This window comes from Chinchilla lanigera, unplaced genomic scaffold (genome assembly GCF_000276665.1).
Source record: "Chinchilla lanigera isolate Chin_1 unplaced genomic scaffold, ChiLan1.0 scaffold00078, whole genome shotgun sequence".
Lineage (NCBI taxonomy): Eukaryota > Metazoa > Chordata > Mammalia > Rodentia > Chinchillidae > Chinchilla > Chinchilla lanigera.
This window is the reverse complement of record NW_004955479.1, coordinates 2050056-2061238: the sequence shown is the minus strand read 5'-3', so window position 1 is coordinate 2061238 and position 11183 is coordinate 2050056. Positions and strand designations below refer to the sequence as shown.

The 11183-nt window shown below is 37.5% G+C and overlaps 1 long non-coding RNA gene across 2 annotated transcripts; it reads left to right on the top strand.

Moving 5' to 3' along the window:
* LOC102005590 lies at positions 1 to 10058 on the top strand. 2 transcript variants are annotated; one of them, XR_001230886.1, is made up of 4 exons: positions 1 to 25; positions 223 to 446; positions 7699 to 7866; positions 9539 to 10058. It is a non-coding gene; the product is annotated as an uncharacterized LOC102005590 (long non-coding RNA). The 2 variants fall into 2 exon arrangements; XR_001230885.1 differs by lacking the exon at positions 1 to 25 and having other exon boundaries at positions 77 to 446.
* The last annotated feature ends 1125 nt before the right edge of the window (positions 10059 to 11183 follow it).

The window sequence follows — 11183 nt, the reverse complement described above, 5'->3', positions numbered from 1 at the left end:
CAGAGCCGGCCGCGCTGCTCCTCCGGTCCGGGCGCGAGGCGCGTGGGAAGGGGGCGAGCGGGTTGGGGGCGGCGGGGTGGCGGAACGCGCAGGAATTGGCTGTCTTCTGGGCACGGCTGGGTCGCAAGACCTGCACCGCTCCGCCGCGGAATTTTTGAGTGCTTTCCCCTCTTTCTCTCTCTCTCTCTCTCTTTTTTTTTTAATTTATTTTTTCCAAGACAGACGTTATCGTCGCCGAGGTGACTGTGTCATCTGTTCAACTTGCTAAGAAGACAGACAGCCTCCTCTGCCCAGCTTGGCCACAACTCCTTCCCCTGTCCTTTGGGAATGACAGGAGGATTTAGAAGCCTGTTCTAAATGTCAGCGTCCGGGGGCTGCGTCTCCGCGAGTGCGCACGCTGCCTCCGCTCTGCGCATCGTCGCGCACCCCTAAAACGGTCAAACCAGGTAAAGGAGCCCGTGTGCGGGCAGGTGACGCGGAGAGAGTGGCAGGAACACTGTCACGGCCAACCGTTGTGTTTGTCGGGGTCCCCCCACCCCCGGTCCCCCATCATTAGGAGTCTCCTTTAAAACCAAGCGTAGAACATATGAACCACTAGATGGCGCGGATGGCGAGAAGTTAAATCTAAACCAAAGATTTGGCTGTTTTAAAAAGGTGAAGGTTCAAAAAATTAACTGATCCAACAAAAAATTGGATCCCATGAACATCCTCAGAACCCCTGCTGCCACCCACCTCTTTAGTGTTTATATGAAACGCACTGTGCGAACTGAACCTACATTTTGATAGGTGTGAGATCTGCGGTGGATTTTAAATGCCTTTAAAAATTAAATCTAGATTACTGAGTGAGCAGCAGCAGCATACTTAATACTTTGGGGAAAGTGAGGGTACCTATGTGTTGATGGAGAATGTAAACCTGATTTAGTTTTCAAGTGTCTTAGTTTGACTGTCCTTTGACTTGTAAAGTGGACTCTGCACTGTACAGAAATTAACTTTCACGCCCTAGAGATCAAAGACCTGATGTGTCGACCTCAAAAATTTTAAGTGAGATACCTTAAATAAAACATAGAAACTGAAAAATACAGTGCATAGAAAAATACAGGAGGAAAAAAAAGACTTTATAATCTACGGGATTTTCTTTAGAGAATGAGAAAGGTATCTTGGGCTTCTTTTGTTTATAGGTGTAGCTGTTCAGGAAATCCAGTGTTGGCTAATGAATTTGAATCTAATGCACCGTGTTATTTGAGGACGCAAAGCTGAAGACACCTGCTATTTGTTTGTATTAGTGGAGTGAAAGATACTTGTGTAACAAATCTATGTAGCCTGTATGCCTGAAAAACAAAAGTGCAAGCATGCTGACTGGAAATTAGAAAGAGGGAATTACCTACCAGCTAAAGAAATAAAATCAACCCATTCCTAATCCAGGGACATAGGTGGCACATGGCAGGGGCTGAGCTTGGCACCTTTAGAACAGAGATCCATTGATAATTAATGCCAATACTGGCATCCCATCCTGGGAAGATGGGTCAGGCAACCTCGAGACTAAAATTCTACCCTAGGCAGCTGAGTACTTAAATTCCCAAATAACAAAGGATAGAATATGAACAATTTTACAAAGGCTTTATCTACCTTCCCACCATCCTGACAAGCTGCTTTGTTGTGGCGGAAAGATGTGTGCTTAGAACCTACACACATCTAAATTCAAATTCTAGCCTCCCAAAATTACTTATTGGCTTTTTTTCATTTGTCAAGTAATTTCCATGACTGGAAATTGTAGATAATGAAACAGAACTGTTTCAGGCCTTTTGCAAGGATTAAACAGAATGACTCTTCTGAACACCAATGTATTACTTAGTACATTGAGGGTACTCAATATTCCTTTTTTGTTTTAATGAGTAATATTAGTACAATTCATTTTATCTGGCCTGCATATGGAATTCCCACAGACACTTATGTATATTTTCTCTCACCTTTTAAAGATTCTCTTGTCCTGATAAGTACATAAATGTAGTATTTTAATATTCATTCATGCTTTGAAGTGTTATATACAGATTAGCTATTCAAAATCCAGCAGAACTTTGTATATGCCTCCTGTGTCCATGTCCAAAGATTCTTACTCTCTCCTCTTGGTTTCTCATTTTATGTGCCCTCCTGATTGATTACATGGAAAACAAACTCAGCAAGATCAAAATTGAATTTGTCACTCTTGTTCTCCAGTGATCTACTCCCGCTTTCTCTCCTGCTCAGCGAAGTCCAAGAGAGAAACCAGGTGGTCATTCTGTTGCTCACTACTTCCCTCCAACAAACAAGTACACTTACCTAAAGACCCTTGCTGCCAGTCTATCTGTGCAACGACAGTGATCTTTCTAAACCTATTTTGAAGTAATTATAGATTCACATGGAATTTGTGAGAAGTAATAGATTCCTTCTACCTGTCACCTAGTTTTCCCTAAAAGTAACATCCTGCATACAGTATTTTAAGTGTAAAATCACAGCCAGGGAGTTGACACTGATACTGTCTCAGTCCATATTTGCCATCTCTATATATTCTTCAGTAAAATGTGTGTTCCTTGTCTTTTGGAATGTTTTGAATTTCTGTAACAAAATACCATAAACCAAGTGGCTTTTAAACAGCTGATACTATATTTGTTTCTCCAAGATCAAGGAGACCGCAGCATCAGTGTTTGGTAGAGGCCTGCTTTCTGGTTCAGTGATGGCACCTTCTGGCGGCATTGAACGTACTATTATGGGAAGGCAGCTCTGTGAGGAACTTGCATAAGGGCACCGAGCCCAGTAATAGAGGTTCTGATGTAATTAACCCTCAGGACCTAATCACCTTCCAAAGGTCACAATCCTAATGTCACATTGGTAATTAAGTGTTATCCTATGAATGAGTGGGTAGACAGGAGCATTCAGACCATAAAGATACAATCCACTGAACTTACTCAAATTCTGCCAGATTTACAAACACTAATTTTTGTATCTATAATAACCTGATTTTATCACACGTCTATGTTTTTGTGAGTAGGATCTCAATAAACATAGAAAACACATCACTGGGATCACTGTTTATGGCCACAATAGCCTCCCTTCTTCCCCTCCTCAAATTCCTTTCAGCCACTAATTAATTCCCAGTCTCTATAATTTATCAATTCAAGAATATTGTCTGAAAGGAATTGTACAAAATTGCTACAGTACAGCATTTTTAAAACTGCCTTGCCTGAGAAAACCCAAGGCTATCAATAGAATTTGTTTCAGCCAGTACCCCAAAGATACGGTTCCTGTTTCTCAGCTTCTAAGGGAAGGTAGGATCCCAACTTCGGTAGGCATCAACAGCAAACCCAGGCAGGATACAGGTAGACCATCACCCTCCTGCTTTTGTGATATTTTGCTCCCCTGACTCTACTGAGTCTCTCCATAATCTCTTCCCCATTCCCTTTTCCTTTAAAATGTTGAGTCCTTTCTCGGCAAATTGAACTTGAGTTCATTTTGGACTCTTTGTCCTAGGGCAGTAATAAATTAGTGATTGACGTCTGGCCTTACCACTAAGTGTCTGTCCTGCTTTCCCTTGGACAGTAGTGATATTTCATTGTGGTTTTATTTTGTGTTTCTATAATGACTAATATTAGTGAATGTATTTTTATTTGCATATTTCCCATCTGTGTATATTCTTCAGTAAAAGTGTGTTCTTTGTCTTTTGCTCATTTTTAAGGGCACTGCTTTTAACGTTGATTTTTTTGAGAGCTCTTTATATATTCTAAATAATTGTCCTTTGTCAAATATGTTGTCTGCAAAGACTTTTTCCTAATTTGTAGCTTACTTTTTCATGCTTTTAAGCGGGTCTGTTGCAAAGCAAATTTTTTAATTCTGAAAATGGCTAATTTATCCTCTTTTTTTCCTTTTATGGGTATCAAGTCTAAGAAATATTTCTAGCCTGTAAGTCCCCAAGATTTCCTCTATGTTTCCTAAATATTTTATAGTTCTAGATGCAAAATTAAGTCCAAAATCTACTTTGAATTAAATGTTGTATAAGATCTGAGGTTGAGGTCAAGGTTCTTTTCATCATTCTTTCTTTTTTTTGGTGTGTGTACCTATATGTATTCAGTTGCACCAGCACCATTTATTGAAAAGACTAGCCTCCCTTTATTGTATTGCTTTTGCACCTTTTTAAGAACTCAGTTGGACATATTTTGTGGCTCTATTTCTAGTTTCCTCTTCTGTCTCCCTGATCTTTAAGTTGGTATACCCAGCTAACAACACCCTTTCTTGATTATTTGTAAGTCTCAACATGAGGAAAATGATTCATTATACTTTATAATCTTCAGAATTGTTTTCATATTGTAGGTGCATACCTATCTTTTCATATACATTTTAGAGTAAGCTTCTCTACGTCTTTAAAAAACATACTTTAATTTCGACAGGAATTGTATTATACTTATAAATCAACTTGAAATTAATTGCTATGTTTACTGTGCTGGGTCCTTTCCCACTCATTTAATACTATTTTTATTTCTTTCATCAGCATTTTGTAGTTGTCAAGATATAGATGCTGTCCATGTTTTTATTCATTTAGCCAGAAATATTTTTCTGTATTTGGGGCAATAGTGAATAATATTGTAGCTTTTAAAATCTTACCCTCCATGTGCTCATTTTCAGTATACACAAATGTAATGGTTTTTGATATATTGATCTTGTATCCTAAATTTTTGTTGAACTTTCTTAACTAATTCTTGGGTTTTCTTTTTCTCTTTACTTTAGTAGCACATGTTTGCAGTACATGATATTTACATTCCTTGTGTAGAGTGGACATGGACAGGGATATAACACATCTTAACTCCTTTTGCCTTTCTCTTTCCCTACCCTCCCATCCCCTCAGTTCATCTCTTGATGCCCCTCCCTTTTTTGGTGAGACATGTTCTCACGTGTAGGCTGGCCTTAAACTCACTACAGTGGGCTCCTGGAGATCCTCCCTTCTTAGCCTTCCTGAGTGCTGAGATTACAGACATGCACCACTATACCTGGCTGTTTTGCTCCTTATTTATAGTTTGAGTTTTTTATATAAGAGAAACCATATGATAGTTAAACTTACGTGTCTGATTTTTTGAACTAACATTATGGTATTGAGGTAAAACCATTTTCCTATAATGACTCAATTTATCTTAGTGGCAGAGTAGTGATCCACTCTTTGTAAATACCACATTTTCTTTATTCATCTACTGATGGACATACAGTATGCTTCCAAGGTTTAACTATTGTAATTGTGTTGCTATGAACATGAATATGTATGTATCACTGTAATATTATGTCTTCATTCTTTCAGGAAGATACCTAGAGGAGAAATAGCTGCATCAAATATAATTTTGAGTTTTCATTTTATGAGAAATCTTCATGCTGCTTTCCATAGTGACTGCACAAGTTTACATTACCACCACCAAGTAGAAAAGATCCTTTTTCCCTGTAGCCTCTGCTGCATTTGTTATTATTTGATTTCTTGATTATAGCTATTTAGGGGTAAGATGGAATCTCAGTGTTGTTTTAATTTGCATTTTTCTAATGTTCATCAATGTTGAACATTTATTCTGTGCTTACTGGCCATTTGTACTTCTGTGAAGTGCCTGTCCATTTTATTTACCCATATTTTCACTCAGTATCTTACTTACATTGGAGATAGAATTTTTTTGAGTTCTTTAAATATTCTAGATATTACTTCTCAGCCTGAGGAATAGTTTGCAAAATATTTTCCCCTCCTATAGGTTGTCCTTCATTCTTCTGGTTGTTTCTTTTGCCATGCAGAAGCTTTGTAATTTGATATGATCCCATTTGCTTATTCTTGATACTATTTCCTGTGCAACCAGAGTTTTGTTCAGAAGTCCTTGCCTATGCCTATGTCAAGAGTTCTACCTGTTTTATCTCCCAACAGATTGTATCTGTTTTAACATTTAATTCTTTTATCTATTTTTATTTTAGGTTACTGCATGGTGAGAGATATGGGTCTAGATTCAACCTTTGGCCTGTGGAAAGCCAGTTTTTTCAGCACCATTTATTAAAGAAGCCTTCTTTGCTCCAGTGTATTTTTTGGCCCCTTTTATATACAATAATGTCAGCTCCAAATAGTGTCAGGCTTTTTTCCTTCTTTTGTAACCTGAGCGACTATTCATTTATCTATTTATTTACAGTATTAGACATTGAACCCAGGGCCTTTGTTCCAAGATACATATCCAGGGCTTTTTCTGTATTTATTCTTTCAAGGCAGGATCTTGCTAAGTCACTGAGTTGCTTGAGCTGGACTCAAACTTGTGATCCTCAGCCTCTGCCCCTGGAATTCTAGGACTGCAGGAATGTGCCACCAGGGCTGGGTAGAATTTCATATTTTAAATGAACTTACAGTCATGTCACTATGCTCTTTAAGTCTTCCATATTTTCAGAGGTTAATCCTTAGAAAAAACTATAGAACTATTCAGGATCTCAACCTCCTGTACTTTGCAAACCTCATCTCTTCCCATTTAGCATTTGTTACTGGACAGTCTTGCTCAGCTTTTTGTAGTTTGCAGAATGTAGTGTGTTTTATCCAGATTCTGGGTCTCAGTACATGTATTATTATATGTCTTTCCCACAATTACCAACTATTCAGCTCAAATCACATCTTCCAGGGACTATTGTGTAAGCCATTAAAAATAATGTCCAACTCATGTACTTCAGCAGATGTTGTAACAGCTCAGATTTTTTACCCTCTGCATTGTAACCTCTTTGAGAGAAGGAACTGGTCTCTTATCTCTATATCCTTAGTATTTGTCATTGTGCTTGGCAGATAATAAAATACAGTGAATATTTATTGAATGAGTGAATGAATAATTAGATGGTAAATATGCATCTTTTTTCAGTTAGAGAATGTTACTATAGCTCTTTAAAAGGTTCACAGGAAAGCAAGTTGATTTAGTTCCAAAATCTATAATGGGAATAAAATCTTAACAATGAAACAAATGATCTACATTTATATGGTTCTGTAAAAGAAAGGTTTTCTCTACAGTTTTACTATTGTTGATTTTCAAAAGAGCCTTGTGAGGTGCATATTATTCTTACGTTTATTTTACCCAGAAGGAAACAGAGATCAAGAAGGTTAAATGATTTTCCAGGATTATATTGTACAATCAAGAAGCAAAAGCTGACTCATTCCCAGGACTTCTGACCCTAAATCACATGTTCTTTTAGCTAGGAACTGCAACAGTAAATTCCCTTTGCCAGTTTGTTGTTGATATTTTCAGTCCTGGTGATAAGCTTGCACATATAATTGCTTGTTCTCTTACCTGTCCCCATCTAACACCTCCCTGAAGTCTCTGGCCAGGGCAAAAAGTCAGGATGGAGAAAGGTGTGTCTGTTTATCCCACATTTTTACCACTTATTCTAACTTCCCAGAGAGAGAAATTTAAATATCCAGATGATATATATTATGGTTGGAATTGAAAATGTTTCCCAATAAAGCTCATTGTGCCAAAGGCTTGGTTGCTGATGAAGTTTTAGAAGGTGATTGGATCATGAGGACTCTCCATTGATGGGATCATGATTTCAGGACATTTTTGGGAGGTGATGGAAAGAGGAGGTGGGGCCCAGCTGAAAAGAGTAGTTCATAGGGTGTGACTTTCAGGGCTACAATGTGTCTCATCCCCACTTTTTTCTCTTGGGCTTTGTCTCTCTGCTTCCCAGATGCCGTGAGCTGAGCAGTGTTCCTTCATAATATTCTTCTTCAGTGATGACTCTGCCTCTCTTCCCAGGGGCATAAAATCAGGGGAGCAGGCTGATCGTGCACAGAAACCTCCAAAACTGTGAGCCACAAGAAATCTTCCTTCCTTACATTTAAGTTGTTTTTCTCAGGTAATTTTTCACAGTGACAAAAAACTAACTAACAAAATATATCCTTGAAATGAGATGAATTCACAGTAATAACTGAGCTCACAAACACTTCTGTTTACAAACAATTCAGTTCACAAAAAAGCATTCAGCAAAATTTTGCTTCCATTGGCAAACTCCACATAGGCTGACAAACACAACCATGGCCATCTTCCCTACACAAACATAAATGCAGCCATATTCCTCAAAATCATAAAACAAATTAAGTCCATAAACAAAGGTACCTGCTTGCTTGTAGTCCCAGCACTCTGGGAGGTTGAGGTAGGAGGGGAGGATCACACACTTGAGACCAGTCTAGGCAACTTAACAGTTTGGTGGGACCCTGTCTTTACTTTTTAAAAGTTAGTTCTAAGTGATCATCAGATGAGTTAGCATATCCATCACCTCAAATCTTTATCATATCTTCATATTAAAAATGTTTTACTAGCTATTTTGAAATATGCAGTTAATAGTCATCAACCATTTTTATGAACTGTGCTATAAAAGATTAGAAATTATTTTTCCTCTGCAGTCACACCCGTGTAACTGTTAACCACCTTTTTTCCCCACACTGATCCCAGACACTGCAAACCACTATTTTATCCAACACTTCTTTAAAATTAGTTTTTCAAATTCTACATAGAAGTGAGAACATGCCAGATTTATTTCACTTACTGTCCTCTGGTTTTACTCATGTTGATGCAAATTATAGGATTCCATCTATCTTATGGCTGAATAATACTCCGTTGTGTACATATACCACATTTTCTTTATCCATTCATCCACTTATGAACAGCTGAGTTGGTTCCATCTTTTAGCTGTTGTGAATAATGCTATGATAAAGTATATGAGTGTAAATATTTCTTTAACACACTGATTTTACTGTCTTTGATAAGTACCCAGGGTAATGTTTTTCTGAACCTACATACTGTTTTCCACAGTGGCTATACTAGTATATCTTAGCAGTGTATGAGACTTCTCCTTTTTTGACACCCTACCCAATATTTATTATTTTCTATCTTTTTTATAATAGCCATTTTGCTGAGGTCTGATATCTTACTCTTTTTTAAAAAATTGTTTTATTACTTTAAAGAGAAAAGAACAAAAACAAAAAGATAGCTAAGATGATTGTACCACTAATTTCTATTGTTTTATTGAAAAGAATAGTTAATGTTTGTTTGATCATTCTTGCATACCCATATCTGGTAATCTGAGCAACTACTTTGAAAATAACAATAAGTAATACAACAACCATTGTTGACTTCCTATCATCTTGTTTTGAAATTCTGTATGTTTTTAATAGTTTTTGTGACATCTTACTCTTTGTTTTTTTGCTTGTTTGTTTGTTTTGTTACTAGCTTGAACCCAGGGCCTCTTACTGGCCTATATCCATATCCTTTAAAAATGTCTTATTTGGAGCCAGTGTCTCACTGAGTCATTCAGTTTCCCTGGCTGGGTTTGAAATTGGGATCCTCCTGCCCCAGCTTCCCAGTGGGCTGGGATTCTAAGCATGTATTTTCAATGCAGCTATATATCTCGTGGCTTTGATCTGTATTTCCCTGATGATTAGTGATGCTGAATATGTTTTTCATATGTTTGTTAACAATTTGTATACCTTCTTTTAAGAAGTGTCTATTATGGTCTTTTCTGCAATCAGATTATTCCACGCAGCCTCAATCAGCTGGCTAGGGAACTCGAACCAGTGCCCCACATTCTGCTGACATTGTGGTTCACAGCTGAGGCCCACATACCGTCAGTCAACTGCCTGGGGATCATGGTCCGAAAGGCAAGTGTTCCACTGCCATTGTGGTTCTCATCTGAGCCATGTACTCCGTCAACTGCGTGGAGATCCCAGACCTGGTGGCCCACCTCCCGCTGTCATCGTGGGACAAACCTGATACCCAGGAAATTTAGGGACCATAGAGACCTTCGGTGAGCTGCCTGGGAACAGTGAGGCACAGTACTTTGCCTCTGGCATCCAAAATGACAAGACAAACAAGCAAAATGCAATCTCAGATCTTCACCCCACCCAGAACTATTCCAGGAGACATCAAAACAGGAGAACTTGGAAGTCAGACACCTGAAATCTCCGAAATGATTGCAATTGAAGTAAAGAAATAACTCCATCAGGCCATAGAAGAGATGAGATCAGAAATAATGTCTCAGGTAAAAAAATGAAATGACAAAAATAATGAAAGGATTGCTCAGCACATCTGAAGAAGACATATATAAAAAAATAGATGAGCAGAGAAAAATGATGCAAATGTTAAATGAACAATATAGGAAAGAACTAGAATACATGAAACAGATTCAAAGAGATACCCAGGAAATCAAAACTTCCATCAAAAGCTGGCAAAACTGCTTGAATGAAGCTGAAGATAGACTTTCACATCTTGAAGACAGCATTGTAGCTAAAGATCACAAAAGGAAAGAGCTCATAAAAATAACAAAGAGCCAGGAAATATCAATTTAACAGCACAACACTATGCAAAGAGAAACAATGTAAGAGTAACAGGTGTCAGTGAAACTGCAGGATTCAACACAAATGACATAAAAAGAACATTTGCAGAAGTAATTGGAGAAAATTTCCCAAGCATGGAAAAAGAATCTGATAGATAAGTAAGGCATATAGAACTCCAACTGGCCATAACCAAAATAAAACTATACCAGAACATATAATAATCATCCCAGAAATCTAGCAAAAGGACAATATTAAAAGCTGTTAGAGGAAAGAAACAGATCACCTATAAAGGAAAGCCCATCAGAATCACAGCAGATTTCTCAACATAAAGTATCAAATCAAGAAGTTTGGAGTGAAGTATTCCAGGTCCTAAAATAAAATAATTTCACACCCAGGTTGATGTATCCTGCAAAACTATCCTTCACATTTAATGGAGACATAAAATCAGATTATTGGGGTTGTTTTTATTGAGTTGTTTGAACTCCTCATATATTCTGGGTTTTAATCCCTTGTGCAATGAGTTTAAAAGGATTTCCTCCCTCTCTATAGTTGTCTTTCTGTTCTGTCAGTTATTTGTTTTGCTGTGCAATAAATGATGCATTAAATCTTGAGTAAAATCTGGCAACTCCAAATTTTTATGTATCAGTTTTTAATAAAATATCATTTGTTTATAACCACTAAATACCAAAAAAAAGCATTTTACCATAAGATATTTAATCATAAATTGCAAACATTTCACAAAAATATGATTCTATAGAAACATATATAGTTCATTTTCATTCACTTTCTAGATTCCATATTGTGTTTGGCAGAGATGATTTATTCAAAGGTAAATTGGGCT